The sequence below is a fragment of the Podarcis gaigeae genome (genome assembly GCF_964106915.1).
Source record: "Podarcis gaigeae genome assembly, chromosome: 1".
NCBI classification, from domain to species: domain Eukaryota; kingdom Metazoa; phylum Chordata; class Lepidosauria; order Squamata; family Lacertidae; genus Podarcis; species Podarcis gaigeae.
In genome coordinates this window covers 109828811-109841560 of record NC_139678.1, presented here as the reverse complement: position 1 = coordinate 109841560, position 12750 = coordinate 109828811, and the positions used below count along the sequence as shown (strand labels likewise).

At 42.0% G+C, this 12750-nt stretch overlaps 1 protein-coding gene across 1 annotated transcript in view; it reads right to left on the bottom strand.

Moving 5' to 3' along the window:
• Window positions 1-10024, bottom strand: part of XIRP2 (xin actin binding repeat containing 2) — an 86226-nt gene extending 76202 nt beyond the window's left edge. Inside the window, exon 1 of the mRNA XM_083702467.1 lies at window positions 9799-10024. The gene's annotated coding sequence lies outside the window, so the exon portion shown is untranslated. The remainder of the gene's footprint in view (window positions 1-9798) is intronic.
• Between the last annotated feature and the right edge of the window lie 2726 nt (window positions 10025-12750).

The following is a 12750-nucleotide window of genomic DNA, read 5'->3' as shown; positions in this document are numbered from 1 at the left end:
GGCCTTCTGTGGGATCTGGAAACCTGATTGTGCATGCTTCCAGGTCCACTAGAAGTCCATGCATGCTGGCCTCCTCAGCCCAGAAAGCCATGCTCAATATGTGGGCATTGGGAGACAGGGAGCTGCACAATGCTGGGGACTGGCTGGTGCCATAGTCCAGTGCTTCCCTTTCCAGTGCCAGACCCTCCTTCCCATAATAAACACATGACAGGAACTAGAGACAGTGTTATGTACTGAGTTGAATAGGAACCAAAATGCAGCAGTCTGATTGGTCCTAGAATAATAGGATTCAGAATGCAGCAGTCTGATTGGTCCGCAGGAGCCACCCAATCCACTCCAGGTGGAAGTGAATCCGCAACCTGATTGGCCTACAAGAGAATCCCGGAATTAGCCAATCACATGGGGCCCATCGTGTAAATAATGTATATAAAGCAGAGAGTTTGGGGAAACTTCCATTCCTCTCTACTATGAGCTGAATAAAGAGCATGAAATCCACACGTGACTCTGAGTATATTTCAGAGAGGAGAGACAATGTAAAGGGAGTAAGGTAAAAAGCACTCTGCATGTGAGCAAACTTAAGGAATGGTGTAGGATAGGTGACCTTTGTGTAAGTTATTGTGTGTTTGGTGGGGGTACTGTTTCCATCAGTTTATTCATGTGAGAGGGACCTGTGTGTACCTGTAGCCCCTATCCAGGACCAGGCCTTAGCCTTTCTGATTTTGCTCTCTCTTGTACATGCCCAGGTTTGCTTGTGTATCCTCAAAAAGTATCATGGGGCAAAAGTATCATGTAGCAGGCAAACAAAAATACAAAATTCCCTGATGATTAAATTCAGGCGCCTTCTTCATCATCAGTTAAGCTTCTCTTCAAGCACAACCTTTCTATTTTAAACTAGGATCCCCGTGAGGTCCCACACATTTAAATACGCAACCAACAATTTTAGAGCACAACTCACAGACAGACAGAATGTGAGGAAGGCTCTCAGTATGGTGGCATTTGATGCGCAACTAGCACAGCAATCTCCCAAAATAAACCGCTTTAGGATCAGTTTTATGACAGGTCAGATTATCAGCTCAAACCAAACGTTTGTCTTTTTAAAAACGCTTTTAAGTAAAATTGACACATCTCAATTTGGGACAGACAAGGCAATTACAACTTTCTTGGACAAATCCAGTAAGCCGAGGGAGATATTTCAAAGACACTCTGTGGAAAATGATACGCATCCAAGGTGGGGTGTGTGTGTGTGAGAGAAGGACTCATATAACACGGATGCTGAACAGCTTATAGCACATACCCAGGGTGAAAAAATAAATCACTTCTTTTATTTTCAGCTTTCATTATTCATCAGGTCATATTCCTTTCCCCCTTTAACACAACTATTTTTAAAACTTGTGGAAAACAAAACAAAGTATGGATATGGGGCGATCTGTTCCATCTGCCTGGATGAGCAGGGAACTAAATGAATACCATAGGACACCTGGTGTTTCCATACCATATTCAACGCTAACATTTCTAACTTCCCCCAATTATATATCAGGTTGTTATGACCCCAGATGACCCTAAAGCCACAGTATCTTGTAAACTTTAGCAACTTTAGCTCTTTGGACAGAGTTAGCCTGTCACACTCTGGTAACAACTAGCCTACCTAGACTTAAAAAAAAAATATTTACATTTTTTAAAACCATTGGTTTTATTTTTATTTTGTTTTTTGTTTTTATTGAAATCCTTCATGGATATTTTATAGCATTTTATGCAAACTACTTAGAGACTTTTTAATGGAATGACATTTTGCTAAATCAATCAATCATTCAATCTACAAGTGGGCCAAAGGTTTGCAAAAACAAACTTTTCCAATGTGTGTGAGCATGACTGTATGCGTGTGCAAAAGATTTCGAACCTTTGAATTTGGAGGCAATTTCAAGGGTGGGGACTAAATTTTTCAGATAGCTGGGTGTATGTTGACTACGGCCGTGAGCAAAGGCGGCTCCCCCAACAACACATCTGTGAAGATGAAGATGATGAATATGTAAACCACTTCTGAACTTCACTCAGTTACAGTTATGGTTACAGCTATGGTTGTTGCTTTGATTGATTTGTGTACCTTGTTGACTTTTTGCAGTTGTATTTTTGAAAATTAATAAACATATAGTAAAACTAATGTACACACCTGGAATAATGTCATCGCAGGTGGCATCCAAAGTACATTTTTCAGCCGTTGTATTTTTAATGAGGAAAAGGAGATAGCCACCATCTTTGCTTTTATCACATGTATCTAAAGTATTCAAGGTATTACCAAAAGTGCATAAAAGCCCTTAAAACACCCTAGGAGTCAGTCACCTGAAGGATCACCTTGTCTCTTATACACTGGCCAGATTGCTGTGATTGTCCTCTGTCTCACACTTATTTTATGCTCTCTTGTTTTCCATGCAAGCCAAGGCTCTCAGCAAACTGGCACCAGCAACTTGGAACACTCTTCCTATTAAATTCCAGCAGGCGCTGCTAATTCTGATATTTCATCACCTACTGAAAAACATTTTTGTTTCTCCAAGCATTTTTAGGGAATTAATTTGATTCAGTGCTAGTCATTTGTTCTGTGTTTTATAGCTTTATGGTGTTTTAATGATTTTATTGTACACTGCCTTTTTCTTTAATGCTTTGCTGGCCTTTAAATATCCCCCACACCACCACCCCAACTGAAGACCTGTCTTCCCAATTCACCACCACCAAATGGCATAGTAAAATTGGGAATGAGTACTTTGTTGCGGCCTTAAACTAACATCCCTGTTGGGGGCCACTAGGAGGCGCATCAGAAGATGGCTGACAATAACATCTCTTCAACCCACACGAGGTAATTTGGAGGCTGTGATGGGAGTAAATAGCCTCCCTACCCCCCCCCCAGGATTGTGGGGTGGGACTGCCCTTGCCTGCTGTGCCCTATACCACCCCGGAATTTGTGGGGATGGGGGCACTAGGCACAATGCCCTCCTGTGGGATTTCGGCGCTCCTGGACGCCGTCTCTGATCCGCGCCACTAGCTACAAGAACTTCAAAAGAAACAATTTGGATGAAGCGAATGCACATATTTCAAGGAAGAAGGGGGAGTAAAGACTGCTAACAGAAGAGATCTCTGATAAAACAAGAAGAGTCGAAGGAGCAAGTATAAATCACAAGAAGATACGCCAAGACTCGGTATGGCAAAGGGACTGATGGGGGAGGGGGAAAAAACCCTTACTTTCTTTCTTATATGTGATTAAACAAGAACCCCCCCCCCCCAAGTCAGAAATGTTGTTTTAAGGACTTAAGCTGTGGATTTAAGGCTGTGTGGAGATAAACTTTCGAACCAAAGCATATTTTGAGAAGAGCGTGTTTAAAAGTGCCGTCGCCATATTGGGAAGTTCTGTCGGAGGACTTAAGTCTGAGAGGAGAAATAGAGAAATAGAGCTCTTTTTATATTGTGGGTAAAACTCCTCAGTGGGACTTAAGAACGACAGTTCTGTAATTAATGATGGAAAGAGCGCTGTTATCTATGAAGGCGATGATATATGGAAACCATCTCGATTTGAGGATTGGAAGAACGGAAAAATTCACACAGGATTATTATTGGTGTTTATTGGCTTAAGGAGACTATCAGAAGAGATCATAAAGAAAAAAGAGAAAATATATGAACAAGAAGTGATGTGGAAACAGCAAGATAAGACTGGATAGAATTATGAACTTTGTTTGGACTGATTTGGACATTAACGCAGTAGCAAGAAGATGATCAGAATCCCCCTTCAGATCTTGAAATATGGGTCCCCTCAACAAAATTTTAAATTCGGCTTTGTAATTCGGAATTTATGTGATGTGATGTGATGTGATTTGATTTGATTGGCCGGTTAATAAAAATTACTGTGGTGCCCCGCAAGACGAATGCCTCGCTAAACGAAAAACCCGCAAGACGAAAGGGTTTTCCGATTTTTAGCGGCTTCGCAAGACGAATTTCCCTATGGGCTTGCTTCACAAGACGAAAGCCCATAGGGAAATCTCCAGGGACAGCGGGGAAGCGCAGCACGCCTTCTCCTCTGTTCCCGGACCTGTCCGGAAGGCTTGCGGTGGGAGGTCCGGGAACAGAGGAGAAGGCGCGCAGCACTTCTCCTCTGTTCCCGGGGTTTGCGGTGGGAGGAGGGTTTTTCCTCCCCACCGCCAACATTCAGAACAGCCTTCTGAATGTTGGCGGTGGGGAGGAAAGCCCTCCTCCCACCGCAAGCCTTCAGGACAGGTCTGGGAACAGAGGGGAAGGCGCGCCTAGGCAGCCCTGCAGGAACTCTTCTGAAGGCTGGCGGCGGGAGAAGGACTTTTCTTCCCACCGCCAGCCTTCAGAAGGCTGTCCCCGGACCTGGTCTGAAGGCGGTCTCCCTAGGAACGCATTAATTGATTTTCAATGCATTCCAATGGGAAACCGTGCTTTGCAAGATGAAAAACTCGCAAGAAGAAAAAACTTGCGGAACGAATTAATTTCATCTTGCGAGGCACCACTGTATTAAAAAAAATAATAAACTAACATCCCTGTTAGAGTGCTGCAAAGTGTTGTATGCAAGGCTACCTTTGAAGAATATCTGGAAACTTCAATTAGGTCAAAATACAGCCAGTTTTTGGGATAATAATGCAATATGTGTAAGGTTGGTGCGGTTTCTCTACTTAGGTTTTGAAAACCTTTGTTTGTGACATTTATTTATGTCTTGAATATGGTTTTTATGTTTTTTGTGGTATTTACTATTTTTTTAATAAAAAGAAATACAAAATACAAATGCAGTCACTAGACAATTGACTTCAACAGTCTGGAAAGAAAATATATTGGTGTTTTAAAACCAACTAACTGGCTCCTGGTTTGTTTTATAGCACAATTCAAATCATAACAATTAGAGTTCTCTACAGATTGACATTTGAATATCTAAAGCACTGACTTCTTGTCACATGAATTGGCCCATGTCAAGAAACATGGAGACATCATGGAGAGAGTGGTGAGATGAGCAGCAGGTGTGGGAGGAGATTGGGGAGTTGGAGGAGCCTGATGCAGAGGAAAGCCCTAGAGGAATGCTGGGAGGGCCCTTATGGCTTGGGAAGCAGAGAATTGGATTTGGGGACAGGGCTAAGCAGAAGAGTGACCCACCTCTGGGCCATCAGGTACCATTAGCATGACATAAGTATGGTGGCCTTGGTGTTTGCCCGTGGCTTTCAGGGAGGAGGCATCTAAGGGTAGATCTGGATTCAAGTTGTCCCATTGCCTCCATCTCTATCTCCAAGCATACAGAGATGACTGCACCAGCAGGAACAGACAGTGCAAACTTTTTGTACTCATAAGGATGCCTACTTGCTTGCCTGGTGCTGAGACTAGGGGGCATGTCAAGTGTTGAAACAACTAATAATAATAATAATAATAATAATAATAATAATAATACAGTCATACCTCATGTTACGTTTGCTTCAGGTTGCGCATTTTCAGGTTATGTCCTGCTGCGACCCGGAAGTACCAGAAAGGGTTACTTCCGGGTTTCGCCACTCACGCATGTGCAGACACGCAAAATGACATCACACACATGCGCAGAAGTGGCAAATTGTGACCATGCATGTGAAGATGCGGGTTGCGTTCTTTTCAGGTTGCGAACGGGCCTCCGGAATGGATCCCATTCGCAACCAGAGGTACCACTGTAATAATAAATTTTTATTTGTACCCCGCCCTCCCTAGCAAGAGCTGGGCTCAGAGTGGCTAACATCATATAAATAATACAATATGCATAGAAACAAGCAATCCATCGATTAAAATGCATCCTAAAATTAATTCAAATAAATTAATGTTAAAACTGAACTGATGACAATCTGCAGGTTAAAATTGAAAGTGGTTAATACTCGCCAGGACCAACTGTTTCCACTGATATTATAAGGACCTGTGAGTGGTAAGTTTACACCTAGCCATATATTGTAGAGCTCTGCCATGCCTTAAGAATGTGTAGCCTGCAGCCAAGCCTTTGTTGGGACAGTGTACTGATTTTTGCAACAGAGCCTTTCATCACAAACTGATAGTTTGTAGAGGGCTTTAAAAATTAGTCAGAGAGCTGCATACAGGCCCAGAACCACACATTGCCCACCTCTGATGTATGGGTTGAGATTATCATGGCTGCAACCCTTTGACCCTGCAGTGATTGTGCATTCTCACAGCTCACTGCAGAAAAGCAATGGCAGGTTTTCTAATTCACAGGTCCCCACCACCCCCATTAAGCACTAAAGCAAGGTTTGTATCTAATGTAGCACTGAGTAACCATCCTGCCAGTGTAAGGATTTGTGTTTGTGCAGCAGGATGTCCACTGTCCTCTGCTTGCACATGCCCCATTTGCTCTGGAAGGTTAGGGGAACACCTAGAACAGATTTAGGTAGTGCCCAGAGGGAGGAAGAGGGAAAGTCCTGTTTCAAAAGTGTAAATCCTTGGAGTTTCTCAGCACTACATTGGAAACTGTTTTCCTGTTTGTCCCTTTCCTGGATCTATTCAAAATAGTCAGGAACTACTTGTTCGTCTAATTTTAGCATCCTCCAAAGTACACATACCTTTTCATCCCTGGCTAATTTGACATTAAGTGTTTAAGTGATAAGGAGGGAAGAAAACAACATAACTTGTTTGAATGTCAGACATCGAATGATGCCAAGGCACTGCTTGATTAAACCGAAAGCTGCAGATAGACTCGCAGCCCAAAATAATCTGCCCCAGGATGAACTTGAATCTGTATCTTCAGTGCAATCCTGAGGCAGCAGTCTTGAAGTTGGTTAGGACTTCAGCTGGCCTTAGAAGTTCAGAAGTAAAGTAAAGATGAACCTCAGATATAAGATGGATGGACAACAATGCTAAATTTGGGGGGGCTGGAGATGGAGATGGTGGTGGCAAAGAGATAAGTGCCTACTAGACAATGTGGGAACATAACTTGAAAGATATTGGGAGAGTAAGAAGAACCTAAATGAGAGGTATGTGAAAGAACTATTAGAAAAAGAAGTGGGCAACTTAATGTTAGAAGCTTGTGGTAGGTGTGGCCTGCACATATTCATTCATGTGCACATAGTCTCTCTCTCTCTCTCTCTCTCTCTCTCTCTCTCTCTCTCTCTCTCACACACACACACACACACACACACACACACTCCCTCACACACACTTAAAAATGGGGAGAGTGCAATCCTCACTCTCCCATACCCTCCAATAAGGACATCTGTAATTATTATTCCATAACAACAACAACAACAACAATAATATTTATACCCTGCCCATCTGACTGGGTTGCCCCAGTCACTCTGAGCAGCTTCCAGCTTACATAAAAACATAATAAAACATTAAGCATTAAAAAAAACTTTCCTATACAGGGCTGCTTACTTAGCTCCTTGGCTCGTGGGTCACATAACTCTATACCCTCCAACATTTCTCCGATGAAAATAAGGACATTCTAAGGAAAAGCAGGACATTTCAGGATCAAATCAGAAACCAGGATGGCTTCTATAAATCCAGGGCTGTCCCTGGAAAACAGGGACACCTTGAGGGTCCGATCTCAAAAGCTCTCCTTGCTGAAACAGAGAAGGCTGGACCACTCCCTACTTCAGCAGGGAGAGAAAGCACTTTCAAAATGCTGGTAGTGCTGGTGCAAGGAGTTATCTGCACTGCTGAAGGTTATTCTGCCGCAACCAATACTTTACCTTCCTGTTTATTTCCATCATCCTGGTTTGAAAAATTCAATTTTAGGCCAGAATATCAGTGCAAAATATCAAGAAGTAGAAAAGTTGTTAGATCAGTTGTCTTGAGCTATGCTTACGGTGAAAAAGAAGGACTAATTGCACAGTTGCACAGCCATTTTTCTGCAGTCATTGCACGTTGGCTGTGCCATTTTGGGCTGAGCTGGCTGTGTGTGTGAGCATACTAACGCCATATGCTGAAGTCGGCGTAGATATGATTTTGGAATGAAAAACAGATAATTCTTTTGGGAAGTTGTGTTGAATGCTAGGTTCAACAAGCAATAACTTCAGGTTTAATTAAACTTTGAAGTCCAAGTGGAATGCTCTTGGGGTAAGGGAAAAGCAACCCAATGCCTATTAATACCACAAACATTTCAGTCAAAATCCCTAGATCTTCACCACAGTGCTAATTGTAAAGCACTAAGCTGTTGGTTTATATTAGCGATAGAGGGACATGCCTCTTTATTTTCAGCATGTCTATTTTTATAAAGATTGCAGCTTGGTAATGGTCCTTAAATACATGCTGGAGTAATGGGGTAGGCTGCGTGAGGATTGCTTCTGAATACCTTGTGAACTTATTAGCCAACATGGCACAATTAGGGGCGGTGATCTCACTGAAGGAACAAGTCATATGTAATCTAATACCCTATCGTATTAGCTCACCATTGAAATAAATAATTAGGAGGCAAAAGAACCAAAAGCAAAGCACCTACCTAGCATGAAATACTTGGGAGTATTACTAGCCAATCTTTCCAACAAGAGTTCATACCAGCGCAATAATTACTGTCGTGACAATGCAACCAGAAACAAATTAACACTAACCATATATGACATTTGAAAAGTTATTGTACTCAGTGCTGTATAAAACTTCTGCTAGTTTCAGTGCTAGTTTCTAAGATCTGTTCAAAACTTTTCAGACATCATACACACTATTCAAAAGCAAGCAAAAAAGATAAACTGTTCAAACGATCTGTATTTCTTATTCTTAATTACTAGTTTTGCTTCTAGGCCCTCTTCTGTGTTCTTGCCTTAAGTTGTTGAATGCATGAAGTGAGGTCCACTCACACAACGAGACCCCCCCCAATCTCACCCACCTGCATACCCCCACAACCCTTAAATCTGCTCCGGGCGTTGGGGACACCCCAAGAACAGGCTCAGGGGAGCACGAGGGGAGGGCCTCATTTCCTAAATGCATCGAATTCCACCCGGTGATTTTAAACATCCATGGCAATTTCAGTTCTCACTTCAATCCTACATTTGCACAGTGTCATAAATGCTACCTTTAGATGGTGTGCTATCTCTTTACAACAAAACCTTTGTGCCCTCCAGATGTTTTGGACGTCCCCTCCTGCCAGCCCCAGACAGCAAAGGTCAGAGAATTGTGCTTCAAAACATGTGGAATGCATCAGGTTCAGGAAGGCTGTGTTAAATATTATGATGTACTTGAGCTGCTATGAAAATGATGATTGCTGTTTTAATTTAAAAATGCTGATGCACTCAGGAATTAGAGAGAGAGATTTTCATGCAGCGGGTGCTATTAACTTCAATGGGGTTTGTTTAGATCAAACCAAGGTTTACTTCCAACAAAGTGGAATTGGGTGTGCAATCTTGAATGCACTCTGTGCTGCAGTATGGGGTTTGATCTTGAGCTGCAATCATTATGATTAGGTGCTGAAAATGTATCCATGTGGTGTATCGCCAATATATCAGTGTGTGTGATGTTTGCGTGCACAAACCTGACCAGTCCACAGCAGCTCAGCTAGAAGTCCGCACAAACTAACAAAGCAAAGCCAGTGAGTGCCACAGGTTGAGAGAGTGGTGTGAGATTCCAAGTATTGGCCATTTTGCTGTTGCTGTTGATTCTAAAATAACATTTAAATGCCACTCATGTGTTCTTGCTCCCTCTCAGCCCTGTATCAATAAATGCCATGCTGTATCTATAATCTCCACATAAAATCCATGTCTTGAGAGGGAAGCAATTTCTGTTCACCGCTCACACAGGAATGTCTTGCTTCCCACTCACATGAACACAGAGAATAATGCCCAGCCCACTTACCTTTCCTAATGTTCAGAACTCTGTGAGAGAACCGCAGCCTCTTTGTCACTGAAAAATCTTTATAGTCCTCTCCACACAGACTTGGTTTTGCTTGGTTTTCTTTGCGAGACAAAGTTCCCAGTCCCCTGAATACAGAGTCTAGTGGAGACCAGCTCCACTGAAACACGCACCTCTCCCTTCTCTCAAGTGAGTGGATTGAGACAGCTGGTTTTATTTTAGCCCTGCATGCAGAACATGGCACTTGGCACCTATTTTTAGGGGCTGAGGCCTGATGAGCCAGTGCCTGAGTCGACTACTAGCTCTTGGAACCTGTTAGTAAAGGCCATCTTAGAGTGTCCTTTTGTCATATCTCTATGCATGGCATAAGCACTTGTTCAGTCAATCAAAGTTTCACTTACCTAACCCTCTAGTCATTCCTCCTTAAGTTTTTTCCCCCTATATAAAACAAGAACTCCAATTATCCTACCAAAATAGGAACAACCCCACAATGCTTTGGATTAACATTTCTACCCCTTTCCCCTTAATTTATGCATACCAAGTTATTTTGTGAGGGAATTTTTATTATTATTTTAAACTCCTATCAAACAATATATATGATTTGGATTAGCATTTATTTAATGGAGGTTATACAGCAGGTTATTTTGTGAGGGAAATGTTTCCTTTAAACCAAGAAGTCCATATTTTTTAGGAAGTAGCACATTAAACTCTGGGGATGTGCATGAAAAAAAGCACTGGGAGAAGAGGTAGGCAGCCAGGTGAGAGCTGCGGGAGTCTGCCTTTCTATGTGTGGATAAATGATATGATATGCATGACATAAATGTGACAGGGAAAAAGAGAATGAAAAGTCTTTTTTGTTATTCTTTTTCTATATGTTTTCTATTTTGTATTTTCTTATGAGTTTGAATTTTCATGTTTAATATGTTAAAAAAAACTTTCAATAAAATTGATATTATTATTTTAAAATGAAATTGGCCCTGACTGGAACAGGTTGTTGTTGTTTTTTTAATTTTTAACCTGAGCCAAACTTCAGTCCCACAACTTGCTCAAAGTGCCAAGTTCAAAGTGAAGTAGCCATGAGTGCATTTTTTTCCTGGTCACCTCTGCATCACGACTCTCTATTCCCAAGCCTGTGAGGTTGATAATAGATTCACCAGTGAAACTCTGCTTACTGTGAAATATGAATTGAATTTGGAGGAAGGGTCATCAGTCAAAACATCTGAGGAATGTTGATAGGGTTTTGAGAAAAGGAGTGAAGCTCCTCACAGGAATTCCACACATCCCAAAGCTGTCATCCCAAGTTGTGCCTGTACTGTATTGTTGGGAGCACCCTGATCAGGTGAGACATTTGTGGAATTTGGAGGGAAGACCATTTGTGTAAGTCTAGCCAAATGTCAGGATCAGGGTGGTGGTGGCAGTTTCGTGCATAGAAGATACAAGTTAGAAAATGCAGCTTCTAGACAGGACCATGCATTAGTACATTTCTTTTAAGCACTGAGGATATCATGGAAAGTTTAGAGGCAAACCAGTCAGAAAGTTAAACAAAAAAACTTTATTGTCTCTCTCTAGCAAGAATAGAGGTGACACAGGGAATGCCTGACTCCAGCAAATACAACTAAGTCAAGTGCCACCTAGTGAGTTGACTGTATAATTACCCCTAACCACAAAGAGGGCAGCCACACTTTCCAATTCTATTGTGAAGCTAATTTTATACACAAGGAAGAATGAGTACTGAGTATTAAAATAAAACAATGGTGTGGATCCCAGGGCAGTAAATGCTTTCACTATTTTCACACAGGATGGTGACAAAGTATGCCTTTATTTGGATCCCTAAATTATCTATCACCTTTTTGTCATGTATTAGCATGATCAAGGAACATAATCAAGGGCAGATCTAAACAACTATAGGGTGATGATTATCAGTTCTCAAATTAGCACACCCGCCCCCATGAATAGAGGGATCCTTTATAAAATTTAGAATTCTTGACTACCTAACTCTGCCTAAAAAGTCCTATTGCACTGATTGATCTTGTTCTGCACACACAACAATTCCACCCTCAATATTTATTTTACCCCCCCCCCCAAGTTACATACTCTGGTATATTTCCAGGATGATATATAATCATCCTATATTCAATTTAAAGTCAATTTTTCAATAGTTCTGCACTCAACTTGTGAGTCACATCCTTGAATAAGTGAAGGAAGGTTCATTAAGGAGACGAACAGCTAATAGGAATAAGGCCTCTTACCAAACCTCTCACTACCCACCTTTAGTTTTCCTGACATCTTATTCCATAAACTATTGAACAATAGAATCATAAAATTGTAGAGTTGGAAGGGACCTTAAGGGTCATCTAGTCCAACTCCCTGCAATGCAAAAACCTCAACTCTCAGGCCCCCATCCAACTTGAAACCATACTGTAGCCTGATTAGCTCTGCAAATATGCTAGTAGTTTTACTGCTGCACCACTAGGAATGACATGGATGTCATGGAGCCAAGACACATCTGCTTATTTATGTATGATATCTGTCTGCTGCCCCATAACTTAGAGTTCCCTGAGCGGCTTACAATACAGTGGTGCCTCGCAAGACGAAAAGAATCCGTTCTGCGAGTCTCTTCGTCTAGCGTTTTTTTCGTCTTGCGAAGCAAGCCCATTGACGGATTAGCGGATTAGCGCTATTAGCGGCTCATCGGCTTAGCGGATAAGCGGCTTATTGGCTTAGAAAAAGGGGGGGAGGAAAAAAACCCCGCAGGAACTCGCAAGACATTTTCGTCTTGCAAAGCAAGCCCATAGGAAATTTGTTTTGCGAAGCACCTCCAAAACGGAAAACTCTTTCGTCTAGCGACTTTTCCGTCTTGCGAGGCATTCGTCTTGCGGGGCACCACTGTACTTAACAGAAGAAAGAAAGAAATACAATGCGATCATACAAAGGGGTAGAGCTCTCCTTCTCAAC